The sequence below is a fragment of the Vombatus ursinus genome, unplaced genomic scaffold, assembly GCF_900497805.2.
Source record: "Vombatus ursinus unplaced genomic scaffold, bare-nosed wombat genome assembly UNPS02014798.1, whole genome shotgun sequence".
NCBI lineage: Eukaryota > Metazoa > Chordata > Mammalia > Diprotodontia > Vombatidae > Vombatus > Vombatus ursinus.
In genome coordinates, this window is record NW_020954576.1 from 39,503,746 (window position 1) to 39,521,795 (window position 18,050).

An 18,050-nucleotide genomic window follows, 5' to 3' on the forward strand; every position below is an offset into this window, starting at 1 on the left:
GTGTGTGTGTGTGTGTGTGTGTGTGTGTGTGTGTGTGTGTGTGTGTGTGAGTGAGTGAGAGAGAGAGAGAGAGGGATCAGGAGGGGGGAAGGTGGTTGTAATAAAATTCCACATTTCTTTTTAAACCTAAGCAGATCCTAATTTAAAGCTCACTTGAAACATATATCTTAATGTTTGAAGTTTGTTTATATAATATACACATATACATGCATACATATACATGTATTTGGACACGTGTATATGTATGCATACACATAAATACATGGATATACATAAATATATGCACCTATTTCTCCTCCTCCTCAACATATCTAAACTATCTAGCTTTAAGTATTGTAAACCAATCAGCTTGGTTACCCAAGGAGGTAAGTGAAAGACTAGAAGGGATAGGAAACACAAAGCAAGTTGATAAATAACTGTAGCTTAGCTCTAAGAAAATAATTTTAAATTTCCTTAAAAGTGAATATTAATAAATGTTTCAGTATGCTAATTTTTTTAATTAAAAGTTATTTCTGCAGTAAAAGCTCTTTCATATGCACTACTGATTCTTCATCAAACGTTAAGTTCTCAACTTAACACCAGTATAGCCGGTGGCAGCCTGAAGGTTTACCATCTGCTGCCACCCAAAGTCACTGTGGCCACCTTCAGAACATATGCATCAAAGCCCTGAGATAAGAGACTGAAGGAATACTGCCGAAGTCAACATAAGGGGAATCACAAACCCAGAGGCAGGCAACAGGCAAAGTACCAGAAAAAAGAACATGGTGAACCATCAGTCACCCTACCACACACACAACCCAAGGTCACAGGAGACAACAGCGGCTGAATAGAGAGAGAAGCAAAATAATACCTCGTATGGTACTAACATAAATCCAACCACTTTACCAGCTTCAATCGTATGCTGAAATTTTTTTCTTAAAAGAAGTCTAGTAACATTTAAATTTCATGCATTTTCATTTGAAATAGGTATAGTGATCACTCGGAGGGAAATAAAATTATCTTAATTCAATTGCCTTTATCATCAATCAAGGAGATACATATACACACACACACACACACAGAGATATACACACATACACATATACAAACACATACATATATACATACACACATATACATATGTATATATACACAGATATAGATTTTTTTAAGTACTCACTTTGATTCCTTAGAATTTTGTTTTAGATATGCCTAGTTTTTCTAAAATATACTTAGATCCACAATCAAACATTACATGAATAAATTTGTATTTGATAGTTAGAAGATATGAAGAAATCTACTAAATGTAAATCCTTAAATCTTGACTTTCAGGTACTGAAAAAAAATTCAACATTTATTCTCATTTAAAGATCACACTGAATTAATTTTATATCTTATTAAGTCCAGAATGAAAAATAAGGTTTTAAATGTTTAAAAGATGATATTTATCTTAACACCCAGAAACAGAAGTAAAATTGTGATTCAAAACATTGAATACCCTAGAAACATTGAGAACCTGATCACTTTCCATATGACTATTCTGCAATACTGTCCCATATTTTGCTCAAAATGAATTCACTTACATGATGACTTAAGGTCATCTTTGCTTTTCACTTTTTTGTATGTATTAAACCCAGGGAGGAAAAGCAAAAATCTTTTGTTTTTCTATAAATGATATGACGTATAAGAAAATTTAAATGGCAAATCTATTGAATTTATAGTAATTTTAAGTGGAAAATAAGATTTTAAAACCTCTTCGAGGTTTCTACAGGGAATTAGTAGAAACATTCATGTACAATAAGAACTATTATAACAAAACGCATTTGTCCTGCCCTCTATCTAAATTCAGTTATATCTAACCATAACCTATTGGATACAATTAGATATGTTTTCTGTAGCCTGCTACAAAGCACTATATGGATAAATACCACATGGAGGCACGATTGTGTCTTTATTCACAAAATTTATGGGCCTGTTTTTAACACAAGTCAAGCAGAATTTATCAAGCATCTACTATGTGCCAAGCATTGTACTAAACACTGAGGATAAAAAGGGCAAATAACAATCCATGCTCTCAAGGAGCTTACAATCTAATGAATAAGACAACATGAAAACAACTGCACACAAATGAGGCAGATACGGGATAAACTGGGGATCATCTCAGAGGGAAAGTGCTAAAATTAAGGAGAACTGAGAAAGTTTGAGATATCCAATAGAGAGCTGGAGTTGTAAAAAACAGAGATGACAGAGAGGTTATGGATGGATAAGTAAGATTACAGAATCATCAGCATAAAGATGATCATTGAAACCATGGGAACTGACAGATCACCAAGTGAAATATTATATCGGAAGAGAAGATAAGAGCACCCAGGACAGAGCTTTCGGAGAAGCCCCCACCATTATAATTATGACATAAATAAATATCCAGCAAAAGAGACTGAGTGGCCAAATGGGTAGAAGAATTGGGAGATAGCAACATCACAAAAATCCAGAAAGAAAAAAATATCAAGGAGAAGTATACTGGCCGCACGCCGACCTTCTGCCAGTCGTGCGCCAGTACCTACTTCTCTTAAAAGAAGTACGCTACTAGAGTCTTACCCACACCAGGGTCTTCGGTCCTCAGCGGGATCACCACACAGAGACGAGCCATCGGGAGGCACCAACACCAGAGCTTTATTCAGAGGCCAACACAGCAAGCCATCATAGCAAGCCCAAGCAGCAAGGCCAGAGCAACAGGGCAGGAGCCAGGGGAGAGCGATCTGACCACACTTGTTCCTAAGTACCTACTAGCCCCTCCTCCCCAGCCCGCTTACTAGCCAATGATTGTAGGGTCAGATACCGGAAGGGGCTGTCTGAGTTTAGCACACCAAGGGGGAGGGAGTGACGTAGGAGGTTAGGATTGGATACAGGAAGGAGGCATCTGGGATTGATGCATAGACAAGAGTACGTGACCTAGGAAGTCAGACTCAGGAGGGGACTGGGTCAGTGCTGCACAAAGGGACCCAGGAAGTCAGGAAAGTCACAAGAGGCATCTGGGGATGACGTTGCATATAGGGAGGGGACTAAGCAGAGGGAACTCAGTCCTCTGCCATCCCACTCCGACGTGGCACCGCCCCTTGCCTCAGGAGCTCAGGCTCTGACTACTTCCTTGTACCCAGCTTATGTCACAGAGCACTGCCCAATTGCCTCAGGGCTTCTCCGTATCCAGCCCATCCCAGTACACACGACTCTGCCTACCACAGCCCCTTCCTCGACTTCCAAAATACCCAGATCCTACCCTACCCTTGCCACAGCGCCCAACCTGGTAGCTGCCAACATCAGACAGTCCCTCACAGAGAAGAGTGTAATCATCAGTGTTAAAAGATAGAGAAATATCAGAACTGAGAAAAAACCATTACATTTAGCAATTAAGAGATGATTATTATCTTTGGAGAGAGGAGTTTTGGTTGAAGGATAATGTCAGAAGCCAGACTGCAAAGAGTTAAGAGAGTGAAAGGAAAAGAAGTAAAGATACTTTATTGTAGACAGCCTTCTCAAGGAGTTTAGCCACAAAAGGTAGAAGAAATATAGGACAATAGCTAGTGGGGATGGAAGGATCAAATGAGGTTTTTTTTTTAAGGGAGTTAAAACTCCACATTCTGGTATTGTAAGTATGTAAGAAAAATGTCTTGATTCTGGTTTTTTTTAAATGACAGATGCAATGTATTTATAGTGATTTTCCTGAAGGGCATATCTGACCATGTTCCTCCCCAACTCCACAAACTCCAATGGCTGCCATTGTATCTAGGATCAAATATAAGCTACTTTATTTGGATTTTAAAATGCTTTCCAACAGGGTCCCAACCTACTTTTCCAACCTCATTAGATACCACTTCCCTTTCTGCACTCTAGGATCCAGCCAAACTGGCCTTCACACACAATACTAAGTTGCCTATCTCTAAGCCTTTATACTGGCTGTCCTCCAAACCTGAAATATACCCTTCATCTCATTTCCATATACTCTTAGAATTCCTTGTTTCCTTCAGAATGATGCTCAAGTAACAACTTCTAAACAGAGTCTTTCCAAGCAGCTAGTATTCTACCAAAATTGTTTTGTAATTTTTTGGCATATACTTATTTATACATATGTCTCACCCAATTGAATGAAAGCACACTGAGGGCAGGAGCTATTTCATTATTGTCCTTGTATTCCCTCATAGTTAGCACAGTGCCTGGCATGCAGTGGATGCTTAATAAATATTTGATGACTAATTGATAATATCTTTAATCTCTAACAAAAACAACAAATAATAATGTCAGAGCAACGTAGTCTTTCACAAAGTAGTGTGAATTCTATCATCAGGAAAGAAATTATATTCTAGGAGGACTAGGGCAAACTGATAAATAATCTAGAAATCAATCCCATTCGTATTCAATAGCCAAACACTCCTACTTGGGTCTACAAGTCTCAATGAGTCATTTTTTTCCCCTCATGCTAACATATTGGATCGTTCAGAGTTAACAGGGAAAAAAAGGAGAGAAAGAGGGAAATGGCTATCTTCCCTCATCCAATCAATCAATCAATCAACACTTACTAAGCACCTATTATGTTCCAGGCACTGTGCTAAGCACTCATTCATCAGAACACATGACAACAGATTTCAAATTAGAAGAGATCTTAGATATCATCTAATGCACCTTTTCCATCTTACAGGTAACAAAACTAAGATGCAGAGAACTAACATGACTCACTTAGGTCCCCCAGGTGGGAGGTATCAGAGCTGATACTTTAACTCAGGTCCTCTGGCTCCACATTCAGTGTCTTTCAACTACAACATAATGTTCTTATGTAATATGATACTTTTATACACAAGAATACAGAAATAATTTTTATGTTCCTTCCACCTAAATTATCTCCTTTCCACCTAAATACTATAGACAGGTGAACAAGATGTCAATCCTCAGCAAAATCTAGACTTGGAAGATGAAACTGAAACTATGCACACTCATGGAAATTACATGGGTTCTCTAAGAACAAGTAATCAAACTAGCCTCATTTCCCTTTGTGAGGCCCTCATCATCTCAAACCTAGATGACTGCAAAAAGAGTTCTAGTTAGTCTCCTTGCCTCAAGTCTCTTTCCACTTTAAACACATTTAGGCCATTCAGCTATGTCACTCCACCAATAAATGCCAGTGGCTCCCTACTGCCTCCAGGACCAAATATAAAACCCTTTGTTTTGCTCTTTAAGCCCTTTAGGACCTGGCCCCTCCCTACCTTTCCAGTCTTCTTAAACCTTATTGCCTTCCATGAACTCTATGATCCAGTGACACTGATGTTCCTCTTTGATGTTCCTCAGACTTTGAGCTTTTTTTCACTGGTTATCTCTCATGCACTGAGTTCTCTATCTCTTCACTTCAGCCTCCTGGATTCCATGGTTTCCTTCAAGTCCCAGCTAAAATCTCACCTTTTACAAAAAGTCTTTCAAGGTCCTCCTTTATGTCAGTGCCTTCCCTCTGAGATTATCTCTAACTCGTCCTGTATATATATGTATGTACAAAGTTGTTTGCATGCTGTCTACCCCAAAAAGATTGTGAGTTCCTTAAAGGCAGGGGCTGCTTTTTTGCTCCAGCCCTTAAAACAGAGCCTGGCATGTAACACGCACTTAATAAATGCTTGTTGACTTAACATGAATGCTGTAACACATCTGAAGTTTAGCAATGCATTCAGCAAAGTATCTAACAGCAATAGTGTCCTTATGAAAAAAAAAAGTAGAAATGCAAGCTAAATTACAATAATTGGTGGATTTACAAATTAGCTCACTGAAAGCTCACTCAGCCAAGTGTTGATTAATATTAACCTGGAGGGAGATTTCTATTGGCTTGCCTAAGGGTCCTATATCTTCAAAAAACTATGGCTGAAGAAATAATACCCATGGGTTAAAGCCACAGGATCACAGTATATAAAGTTGAAAAGGACCTCAGAAATCATATAGCCCTACTCCCTCATCTTAAACATAAGTGAAGCCCAGATGAGTTAATATTAAGTAGCACAGACAAGCTTAGGAGTTAAATGCAGAAAAAAGGTAAGAAGGGGGGGGGGGAAATCATCTGAACTTTATATGTCCAGCTTCTACCCTATCTACAGGCAAAGGACAGTGCTAGGTACTAGGGATACAAAGACAAAAACAGTCCATGTCCTCAAGGATCTTATGCTCTACCGGGAGAAAAAATAGCATGTAACATAAATAAATATAGTACAAAGAAACCGAAGGGGAGAGAAAGAACACCAACAAATGTGAGTGGGGAACAGGGAACAATGAAGGCTTGACAGAGGAGATGGTACCTGAGTTGAGGCTGGATGGAAACAAGAATTCTGAGTGAGAGATAAGAAAAGAACACACATTCTAGGCATGGAGAATTGTTTGCAGGACTATATAGAGGCAAGAGATGAATTGTTGAGTTCAGGGAACAGCTAGTAGTCCAGTTTGACTAAAACATAGACTGTGCAAAGGAGAGGAGTATGAAATAATGCTCAAAAGGTAAGTGAGAGTCAGATTGTGGAGGGCCGTGAATATGGAGCTAAGGAGTTTATATTTTTAGTCAGAAAAGGGGCATGACACGGTCACAACCATGCCTGAGGAAAACTATTTTGACAGCTCTGTGGAGAACAGACTGGAAAGGGGAGAGAATGGAAGCAGAGACAACACGAAGGAGGCTATCACGATAGTACAGGTGAGAGATTACAAGGGCTCACACCAGAGTGGTAGTTATGGAAGGCTGCCTCTTCCTCCTCTTTGTCAAGCCCAGCAACTGGGCATGAGACAGAAATGCTATCGACCCACTCCCTATCATGCCCAATGTCTTCAAAGCTACCTGGCCATACCCCTGTTGGAGTGGATGCTAATGAAGAGGTACTTCTGAATTAAAGCAATGTATACTGCTTTAATATATATGTATACTATTTTTAAATTTTTATTTAATTTTAATTTATTTAATTTTATTTATTTAATTCAATTTAATAATTTTAATATATGTATATTATTCTCCATTTTCCCACCCTTTGAAAAAATAATGAAGGGATTTCTTATTTCTATTATAAACATAAGGTTAAAATCTCTCGTACTTATTTCAGCTATGGGTCAATGATCATGATCCATTCCTCAACTATGTTTTATATTAAGATGAGAGGTTAGTGACTTAGTGAGCAATAAACATATACATGCATATGTGTTTAGTGTATGTGTATATATGTACATGTATGTACATGAGAAAGACTTTGCTATATATGTGTGTACATATATATGTATGTGTCTATGTGTGTATACACACACACACATATTTATGAGAAAGAAACTTTCTGCTTTGTATATTTTTTAAATCCTCGGCCTATACATTTATTACTTCATGAAACCTGCTTTCAAAGGGCATAGTATGCCTTTGTAAGGAGATTGGATATAAATATAGCAGAAAGCAGACTGAGAAATTGGGTTGGAAATAGAATTACTGAAGTGCCAGGAAAAACAACCACTTACACAGCTCTTCTTATGTCCAAATGCTTCAGAAGTAGGATCTCTATGCCTTAGCTATTTTCCATTTTGCTCAACTGTCTTTGTGAAGCAATTTGTGCAAGGCCACAAAGAAATTATGCTAATGCAAGGTTAGAATTCTGGAGTTCTGGGCTTATGGGCCCAAGTTCAGTTCATGCCATTCAATCACATAATGAATACATCTATTCTAATTCTTTAAAGTGTATTCTGAAGTTAACTTTGGGGGTTAATGTAATACCATGTTAAATTTAGATTAAAAAAATTCAATTAAATATAGTCTCCTAGTTAGTTTTAGATAATCTCATCTACATTTGAAGGTAATCACCTAGCATTTATTAGGCACCTTCTATGTGTCTGGTACTGTGCTAAACACTGAGTAAAAGGATTAACCCAACACTCTTAAATTTCTATTGACTCAAAATACTTCACTGTTCATTAATGTTTTTATTCTTTCTGATAACTCCTTCCATGCGTTTGTCTATATAATTCATTTCAGATTGAAAGTTCCTAGAGAAAAGCAACTGTGTCTATGTAACCTTTCCTATTCAGTAGTGCATTACATACAAATAGGCACTGAAGTAATGCCTTCTCATGTCAATGGTGGGGTACAACTAGGTGGCCCAGTAGATAGAACACCAGGGCCTGGAGACCTGAGTTCCAATCTGACCTCAGACACTTACCAGCTGTGTGACCCTGGGCAAGTGATTTCATCCTGTTTGCCTCCATTTCCTCATCTGTAAAATGAGCTAGAAGAGGAAATGGCAAAACCACTCCAGTATCCTTCCCAAGAAAACCACTAATGGGGTCACAAAGAGTCAGACACAACTGAAATGACTGCACAGCAACAACATGATGATGCTAAAAGGACCTACAGTTACATCCTCATGTTGGCATATTCATTAAAGAAAGAATTAATCCAGTTTCTAGGTAAAAGAGAGCCTTGAATCCCAATTAAAAGGAAAACAAAAAGGTAATGAAGGAGATTTAAATGTTTTATTTCAAAATATGATTTACAAGGTTCCTTTGCATTATAAATTATTATACATAAATCTTAAAATTGTTTAAATTTTGAAAATTTTATTAATATGGACTAGCAGAGTCCTTACGGTATGAATACCATCAGTAACATTAAGGAAGAGCACAAAGAATGATCAAATGAAAGAAATACAAAGATAAGATTCTCACTTTCAAACTGGCAGTTTCATCCATGGCAGCAAAATGCCCTGACAACAATTAATTTGCAGGCGTCCATTGTATGAGGAGGTAAAAATATGATGAGTACAAGTGTGTGATAGTTCAATGTCCATAATATTCTCATGTTAAGACGCACTTAAATCCTTCAGGTATAGTGCATTTAGGGACTCTGGATAGTTATAATATTCAAAAGGCTTAAAATTAATACAGTATTTCCACCTTTTCTAAAAGTCAATCAGGAAGTACTTAGAGAAGGCCTACTATGTGTTTAACATTATATTTAGACACTATGGAGTAAAGAAATCTAAAACATGGTCCCTGATTTCAAGGAGGTGAGAATTTATCTAAGGAGACAAAACTAGAACACAGGAAGAAACTACAGACTAATTAAACGATACTAGGCATACATGTCAAATTATGCCCTGTTTTTTAAAAATTCTAAAATAAAACCTCCCAAGATGCCCATCATTTCCACTTTAGCAACCAGTTTCTCTTGACTGATAACAATCAGAACCAGAAAATGAGTCACCTCATTGCTTCCTCTATCTTTTGAAACAGAATTTATCATCAAAATAAGTCAACTAATCATTAGTTGCTCTCCTTTTGTCATACCAAGAGAATTGTAACAAATATCTGGATAACTGAAGTCCTCTGTCACTTCTGTATCATGCCTCTTCCAGACTTATTATGTATTTTGAAACCTCATCAAGTTTCCTCTTTCTATCCAGATGGTCTGTGGTATATTCTAATAACAACATCACTTATTTTTGCTTACAATGATCTTCACACAGATGCTTTCTATTGTGCTTCCTTTATTCTGGTTCCTGGATTTCCTCATGAGTATATCTTCCTAGGGTGCAATGCTATTATGGCCTCCACCTTCCCTTTTTTCTTATCATTCTAGAGCCAATCCAATTATAGATCTCATCCCATCAAGTCTAAATGATAGCATCTGCTTAGTTAAATTAGGATCTCTCATTCATCTTGCCTGTTACCTATAATTAGTACATTTGTGTACAGCCATTGAAGTAATGTGAAATAATGTATTGAGTGTTAAACTTGGAATCATAAGAAGAGTTTTTTAATCCCATCTCAGATAATTACTAGATGGGTGAACACCAGCAAACTGCTTAACTCTTACTTACTGCCTTAGTTTCTCCATTAGTTCAATGGTGATAATACTTATAGTACCTACTATATAGAGCTACTGTGATGAAAGTGTTCTGTAAACCTTAAAGTACTAAACAAATGTTATTATTACTATTTTCTTGAATTTTATCTCCAGTGAATTTGTGGGTATTTCTACTGCTATTCTTCCTACATATTACCTACCATCTGTGTTATCTACCTTGGTTAGTATAGATAGAGTGTATTCTTCCTTTCCCTCTACACTTTAGTCCAAAATCCTTTTGTCTGGATTTGCAAGTCACCAGGCAAATACACTTTTACTACCTCTTATGTACATTCTTCCATCCTTCATCAAGAACCCATCATTCCCAAATTTTCAGCCATAATCAAGATGTCCAGAATCCATCTGTAGACAGCACCTTCTTAATCAAGCTGTTCATTTCCCAAAGTGGTCTCTCTCTTCTGAAGCCCTTGTTTTCAATCAGCAGTAATGATGAAAATACCACCTAAAATCTTCAGTTTCTTGCCAAAGACATCATAATCTTAATTGTGTGGCAATGATCATAATATAATCAGAAAGGGGAAAGCAGGACAGGCTAATATGTTCAGATAAGGCTTCACAGGGAAAGTAGACTTTGAGCCAAGCCTTAAAGAACAGGGAAGGGGTGGATATGTGGGAGGTTAGGAAAAATGGCACTAAGGGGGTGGGAAGTAGTGGGAGGAAATAACATGTGCAAATGTACTGGGTAGGAATGATGTGTGCAGGGACGGTGAAGAAAGAGGCATGACTAAAGCACAGGTTGTGTGTTAGGAAACGGGGAAAGAAAAGTTGAATAAGTAGGATGGGACCAAACTAAACAGGGCCTTGAAAGAAAAAGTGATTACAAGGATAGAGAAAATGTTAAGTTTAGGTAAGGATGGAGACATATTGGTGATGTCCGGCTTATATCAGAAGAGTTAATTCAAAATTCTAATGCAATCTTTGCTAGCTGACTTTAAGTGACTCAACTGGCTCAGGTTAAAATAGGGATAATTACCATCTAACCACCAAAAGTGTTGTTAGTGTTAAACTCCAGTGGCTGTAAGACCCCCAACTAAGGCCCAAACCAGATTAAAATGTTTAACAAAATAAATGAAAGTACAATACAATATAGATAATGTTAATGTGTCATTTTCTAAGTCAATATGCAGCTCACAGGAATCTGTTTCTATTTGAGTTGACACTACTATTGCAAGGAATAATGATTTAAATTATTTTAAAAAGCAATGAGCTATTATTTGAAACAAAGATCTTATATAAATGCAAAGTATTACTATTGATATGATAAAGTATTCTGGAAGAGTAAAATATATATATTATATATGTGTGTGTGTGTGTGTGTGTGTGTGTATAGATATAGATGGCATTAAACATTAGGGAAATGGAATAAAGTGTCAAGGCAGTGAAGTTTATAAACTTGTTCCTTATCTTAATGGAGGTTTCATGAAACATTACTTAAAATTGCAAATGTTTCTACAAAATACAAATACATGTCCTTCCTTTTCAAAAGGGATTATATATCATTTTAAAATGGCACTATTGCGTTTCATGTGCTAGTATGGCCATTAAAAACTAAAAATGAATAAATATTTTTTCAGCAACATGCATAACAACTCAAGTCTGTCTTTTGGTTTACGTTTGCAGAAACGATTTGTAAAATATAAGCTCGACCACCAGATTTGCTGTGTGACTCTGGGCAAATCTCTGTGTCTCGGTTTCCTTATTGAAAATTTAGAGCATCGAATGAAATAATCTCCATGGTCATTTCCAGTTCACATTTTGTGATGTTGTTTCTTAGCCTCCTAAGCAGATCCAAGTCACCTCCCTTCTCCAGCTTTCAAATGGCTACATGTCAGGCAAAAATGGATAAAGAACATGGCTATAACACCTGCCTGTGTTTCCAAGGTCCAGGTCTCCCTTTGTGTACACAAGTAATAAAAATGCCTTGGTTAACCAGAAAAAATGCAGAATATGAACTGGTACAACCTTCAACTCAGCTGTAAAAATAAAAGCAATTATAACTGGATATCTTAATAAAGCTTTAACTCTATTGGTGACAGAAAATGGCTCAGAAAATGACTGTTCTATAGCACAACTGACTAGATCAGAAAGATGTCAAGGATACTGGTAAATTTCTTCAAGGGAAGAAAAAAAAGAAGGAAGGAAGGAAGAATGGAAGGAAGGGAGGGAGGGAAGAAGGAAGGAAGGAGGGAAGGAGGGAAGGAGGGAAGGAGGGAGGGAGAGAGGGAGGAAAGAATAAGTATTTATTAAGGGCCTACTATGTGCCTGGCACTGTGCTATGTTACAATTATTATTTCATTTAATCTTCAAAATAAACCTGAGAGGTAGATGCTATTATTATCCCAGCTTATAGTTGAGAAAACTGAGGAAGGCAGACGTTAAGTGACTTGCCCAGGTTCACACAAATAAGTAAGCCATAGAGCTTACATAAGTGTCAGAGGCTGCCTTTGAACTCAAGTCTTCCTTCCTCCAGACCTAATGATCTATCTATCCATTACACCACATAGCGGCCTCTGAGCACTCCAGGCACAGGGGACAGCTAGTACAAATGCACAAAGTTAGGCTATAGAGTTTGGTGATTAAGGAATATCAAGTCAGCCAGTGCAACTGTATCATAGAGCAAAGGGAATAGGACATAACAAGATGGGAAATACAGGAAGAGGCAAAGTTGTAAAAGGTTTTAAATGCCACATAGAGTGTTTTATTTTTGATCCTGGAGGTAACAGGACCCAGCTAGAGAAGAAAAGTGACATGGTCAGAACTTCATTTTAGAACAATCATTTTTGACAGCTGAATGAAGGATGCAATGAAATGGTGAGAGACTGGAGGAATAGCGACCAATCAGAAGGTTCCTGCAGTAGTCTAGGTGACAGGTGATGAGGGCTTGTACTAGGGTGGTAGCTGCATGAGCAAAAAGAAGGGGACATATCGGAGAGATGGTGTCACTCATTGAGAAACATCTAATAAGTAACTAATATATGCCTGGATGGTGCAAAGGTAAAAACAATTAAGATCTGATAACAAATTGGATATGTGTGTGTGTGACTATTCTGTTCCAAAAGCCATTAATTCTCAGTTCCTCTAGGATGCATAATCACAGAATGCCAAAATTAGACAGGACCTCAGAGACTCTTTAATCTAACCATACCATCTACTTCATATTTGACAATATATGTATAATGTAACATATATATTATATGTATATCATAATAAAAGTTTCGCTCACTCATGTGGGTCATATGTGTATATTGTATATGTTTACGTTTATGACCTCATGTATATATGATCTCACATGAGATTATTGTACATATATAGAATATATGTGCTCTAAATGTATAACATATATGTGTACATTATATATTCTCTCATGTAAGACCATTTGTGTGTATATATACATACATATGTATACAAGTTTATATAGGTGTATACATAACATGAGAAAATATCTATATATCATAACTGTATATTAGAATATGATATATACATGTTATATTATCTCTATATATTCTGCTTATGTACATATATTCTCAAGTGACATTATATATGTGTATATGTGTGCATATAATATCTATAATCTCATATGAGAAAATAGTCAGCTCTTACTTAAGTGGACCATTCCACAGACCTCCCCCTCCTCTCACAGGACAGCTACGACGCCTGGGACCCCTGAAGCTGGAGTAACTTCAGTGTCCAGAGCAGAGGACTCTGAGCACAGGGCCACACCGATATGGTTGCCTCTGCTGCTGCCACCGCTGCTGCCAGGGTGCTGAAGCTAGAGCCCAGGCCATTCAGGTCCTGCTGTCTGCTGGGGATCTGAATTTGTGTAATGCAAATTTATGTAAAGTGAGAACTATCTGTATATTGGGGGGAAGAAGAGAGTGTAGGACCTCACATGAGAGAACACAGAAAATATATGATACATATGCATAATATATGTATGTGTGTAATATGTGTAATCATATATTTTATATATTCTTTTATGGGAGGCCATATGTACACTATATCATAACAGATATGGATCACTATATCATAACAGATATGTATCATATATATATGACACAATAATAGTTAACAATATTTTTATGACACACAGGTATTATATATATGATGCATTATGTATATACATAGATATGGCCTCCCATGAGAGAATATATAATACATAACAGACATAGGTGTACATATACACACACAAGAGAAAATGGAAATGGCAATGATAAGAAATGTAACCAGCTCAAGAACTGTTTTCGTCTCTTTGCAAGAATCAGTAAAAAACACTTGCATGATGTGAATAGAAAAGCAACTTACAACTAGCATATATTAGCCTGGTTAATCAATATTCATTAAACATCTATTATGCACTGTGCACTGAACAAGATTCACAGATTAAATACTCTTTTCCCTCACAGAGCTTCAAATACAGAACATGTTGGGATAGGTGTAAAAGAATTATAAATATGGTTAATGATATGAGTAAAGTTTATAACAACCAATATTTTTGAGGATTATTTAGATATAGGACAAAATATAAAGATTCAGTTGAACCCAGAACACAACAATCTAAAGTCCAAATATTGAAGTTTCTGCTACTCTCATTACTGTAAATTATTTTTTCAGATTACAGAAAACACATTAATGACTCTAAAAGTGACTATTAAATCTTCAACTTTTAGCTACTCTTAATCTGAATAATATCCTTAAATTTTATGTAACATCTATATAAACTTCAGAGGTAATGTATTAAGTCCAATATTGCACAGGATGCACAAGTCAACAAAGGGCTCTGTATAGTAGATATCATAGAAAGTAAAGTGATTTTGATTAGTAATGCCAAGTCACTTGAAAAAGTTAAGTACTTAGCAATTCAGCTTCACATACAATCTTCCTTTTTTGTTTTACTATATATGGAAATGCTCATTTTAGTTGATGTTGAGTTCAAAAAATTTTTTTTAATTTAAATGGTAAATAACAACAACTTATTCTACATTTATGAAGATGACAGCACCTACTTACCATTGCTAGGACACATATTTTGATTTTGTTTTTTCCCTGATGATTCATAACTTTTTGCTGATCTTTTGACAATCACAACAATTAATAGCAACAGACATTTACATAGAGATTTAGGGCCTACAAAGTGCTTTACAAACATCTCATTTGGGTCTTGCAACAAACTTGCACAGCAAGTACAATTACATTCATTTCTTAAATAAGGAAACAGAATTAGCTGAAGGGTTTTGCCTGTAGTTACAACCAGTAACCCAGGAGAGGGGATTCAAAGCCAGTTTCTCCCTCATCCCAAACCCAGCAGTGCTTCCTTCCAAGGCACCTTGCTGCCTCTGTACCCCTACTAGCAGGCATCTGCAAGATTAGGAGTATAGTTTATGACTAATGAACAGAGGTAAGCTAATTATCCTTATGAAGAGCAAACCAAATTTTGCCCTGATTGCTCCAATGCTTTTAATCTACTGTTTTCAAACCTCTTTCAATGTGTTACAAAGCAATAAACCTTGCTGCCAGGATAGAAGATACCAACATTCTCTAAACTGTTAATCTACACCTCCAACCTCAAACACCTAAATTCTACGGATTATATATACCCTGAATGATATACAATTGTTAGTCTCCATATACGCACACACACTCATCCTCCCCCTTACCCCCCCTTATAATCACTATTTCCTTCTATTCTCTAGCTCAATTCAGGTTACAAACAACAAGAAAAATAAACGAGCAGATTCAGGGTATTATGGCAAAGCAAGAATGTACTATCTTCATGAGACATTTAATAGCATTTACTCTAATTGAGTCAAATGACTACTACAACTAGCTATGCCTCACTCTACAATTTAAAAAGGATTCTGTGAACATTATCTCATTTAATATTAACAATAACACCATTCTATAGGTAATGGCAGGCATTCATTCCATTTTACAGAAGAAAAAACTGAGGCTCATAGGGTAACTTGCCAATGATCACACAGCTATTCAGTGACAGAGGTTAGTGTTATTTCTATTATACCACAATGCTTAAAGGTTGCCTTTGCTCAAATGAATGTACTCTATCTAAGCTGGTTAGTAAGAATACTGTTTTTTTCCCTCTGAAAAAAACAGGTTGAAAACATTTACTATGGCAATGCTGCATGTTATAACACTGAAATATTCCTGAAGAGCTTTTAGAGCTTGGTATTATTATTTCAGCAAAAGATTCCCTCCACTTAGCTCTCCTCTTTTCCCATTTTAAAAAGCAAAGTGGTTATTTTCAAGAAAACCTGGAATCCAAACCTACAACTTAGGAGTCATCTTGGATTACTCATTATCTCTCATCCTCCATATACAATCTGTTGCAAAGGAGTGTCGATTCCACACTTACAATATCTTTCAAATACACCCCCTTCTCTATTGCAAACCTCTATCACCTCATGCCTGTTGCAGTAACCTGCTGGTGGGTCTGCCAAATCTCTCCCTACTCCAGTCCATCCTCATTCAGCTGCCAAAGTAATTCTCTTTAAATACAGGTCTGATCATGTCGCCCCTCTCCACATACACTCAATAAACTCCAGCAGATCCCTAACACTCCAGAATCAAATACAAAATCCTCTGCTTTGCATTCAAAGGCCTTCATAACTTAGCCTTACCTCAAGCTTTCCAGTCTTTTTATACCTTAGACATCCTGTCCCCCCCCCCCCACCAATTTACTCTTCAACCCAGTGACACCAGCCGTTTAGCTATACCTCAGACAAGACACTCCATCTTTTGGCTCTGTGCATTTTCTCTGGCTGTCCCCATGTTATCTCTCCATCATCTCAGCTTCCTGCTTCTTTCAAATCCAGCTAAAATCTCACCTTCTACAAGAAACCTTTCCCAATCCCTCCTAATTCTGTCTTCCTTCTGTTGGTTATTTCCTAATTATCCTTTATGTAGTATCTCTGTACATTTTTTTTTTTGCATGTAGTCTCTCCCCTTAGATTGTGAGCTTCTCAATGGGAATGCCTTTTGCCATTCTTTGCATCCTCCAGCACTTAACACAGTACCTGGCATATATTAGGCACTTAATCAATGCTCATTGACTACCTAGATCTAGTCCTAGTTCCACTACTTCTAGTATATGATCTTGTACATGCCACTTAATTTCTCTGAGCCTGAATTTCCTCATCTGCAAAACAGAGAAAATAATAACTCTACAACCTGCCTCACAAAGTTGTTGGGAGGAAAGCCCCTGATAAACCTTAAAAGTGCTATATGTAAATTACTATTATTATTATTATTATTATTGCAGAATCACTCTACCCTCATAATGTATCAATTAATCCAACAACCACAATATATAAAGGGTTGTTGTGAGGATCAAATGAGAACATGTATGTTCAAGAGCTCTGAAAAATAAAAAAACTATACAAAAGTAAGATATTATTATTCTGTTTAACAGGATATCAAACTTCACCAGCAGTCACCACACCTGATACACTCCAACTAGAATATTTTTTTAAATTTGGTCTTTAGGTTTTATAAAACTGAACAGTTCACTACTAATCCCAAGTTTCTCAGTTCAATACACTGCTTAATGAAGTAATCTGAAACAAATTACTTGGTAAGTACTTATGTCCAATAATGTTTTCCTGTAACAGAAACTCCCTTTTCTGAAGGCCTTCTACTGTTAGCCATTATATAATTACCTTCAATGTTCTACAAAATCTTCCATTTCAGTATGACATCATAAACCTGTTTCACCATAACAGGAGCACTCAATAAGCAGTTGCTGACTGAGTATCAGGGTATTTCATAACTTCTAGCTCATGGTAAAAGAAAAAAAAAAGCCTTCATGAAACTGACAAACTGTATCCTGAGTATTAAACAATATATTTTCTTTTGTTTAATGTGGCCAAATAGCAGTTTAATCAACTACATAAAAAAAATGGATTATTTGTTAAAGATACTGTTTTGTTTCTTTAATTACACTTGGAAAATATCCTATGTGCCAATAGTATATGCTTTAGTTGTGTAAAAGCATGTTAACAGTAAAACCAAACTTGGATTGACTATCAGATTTCTGGGGAATTTTCTATTCTAACCCTCAAATAAATAAGAGAAACCTATTTATTTCTCTTTGACAACCAAGCTGGATATGCCTATTAATGTAGAACAGCATTGAATCACTGTTCCG

General features: G+C 36.6%; 1 protein-coding gene across 7 annotated transcripts in view; it reads right to left on the bottom strand.

Annotated features, from left to right (window-relative positions):
• The window catches only part of RPS6KC1 (ribosomal protein S6 kinase C1), a 200,562-nt gene that overhangs the window by 72,726 nt on the left and 109,786 nt on the right, over positions 1–18,050 (bottom strand). The window lies entirely within an intron of this gene.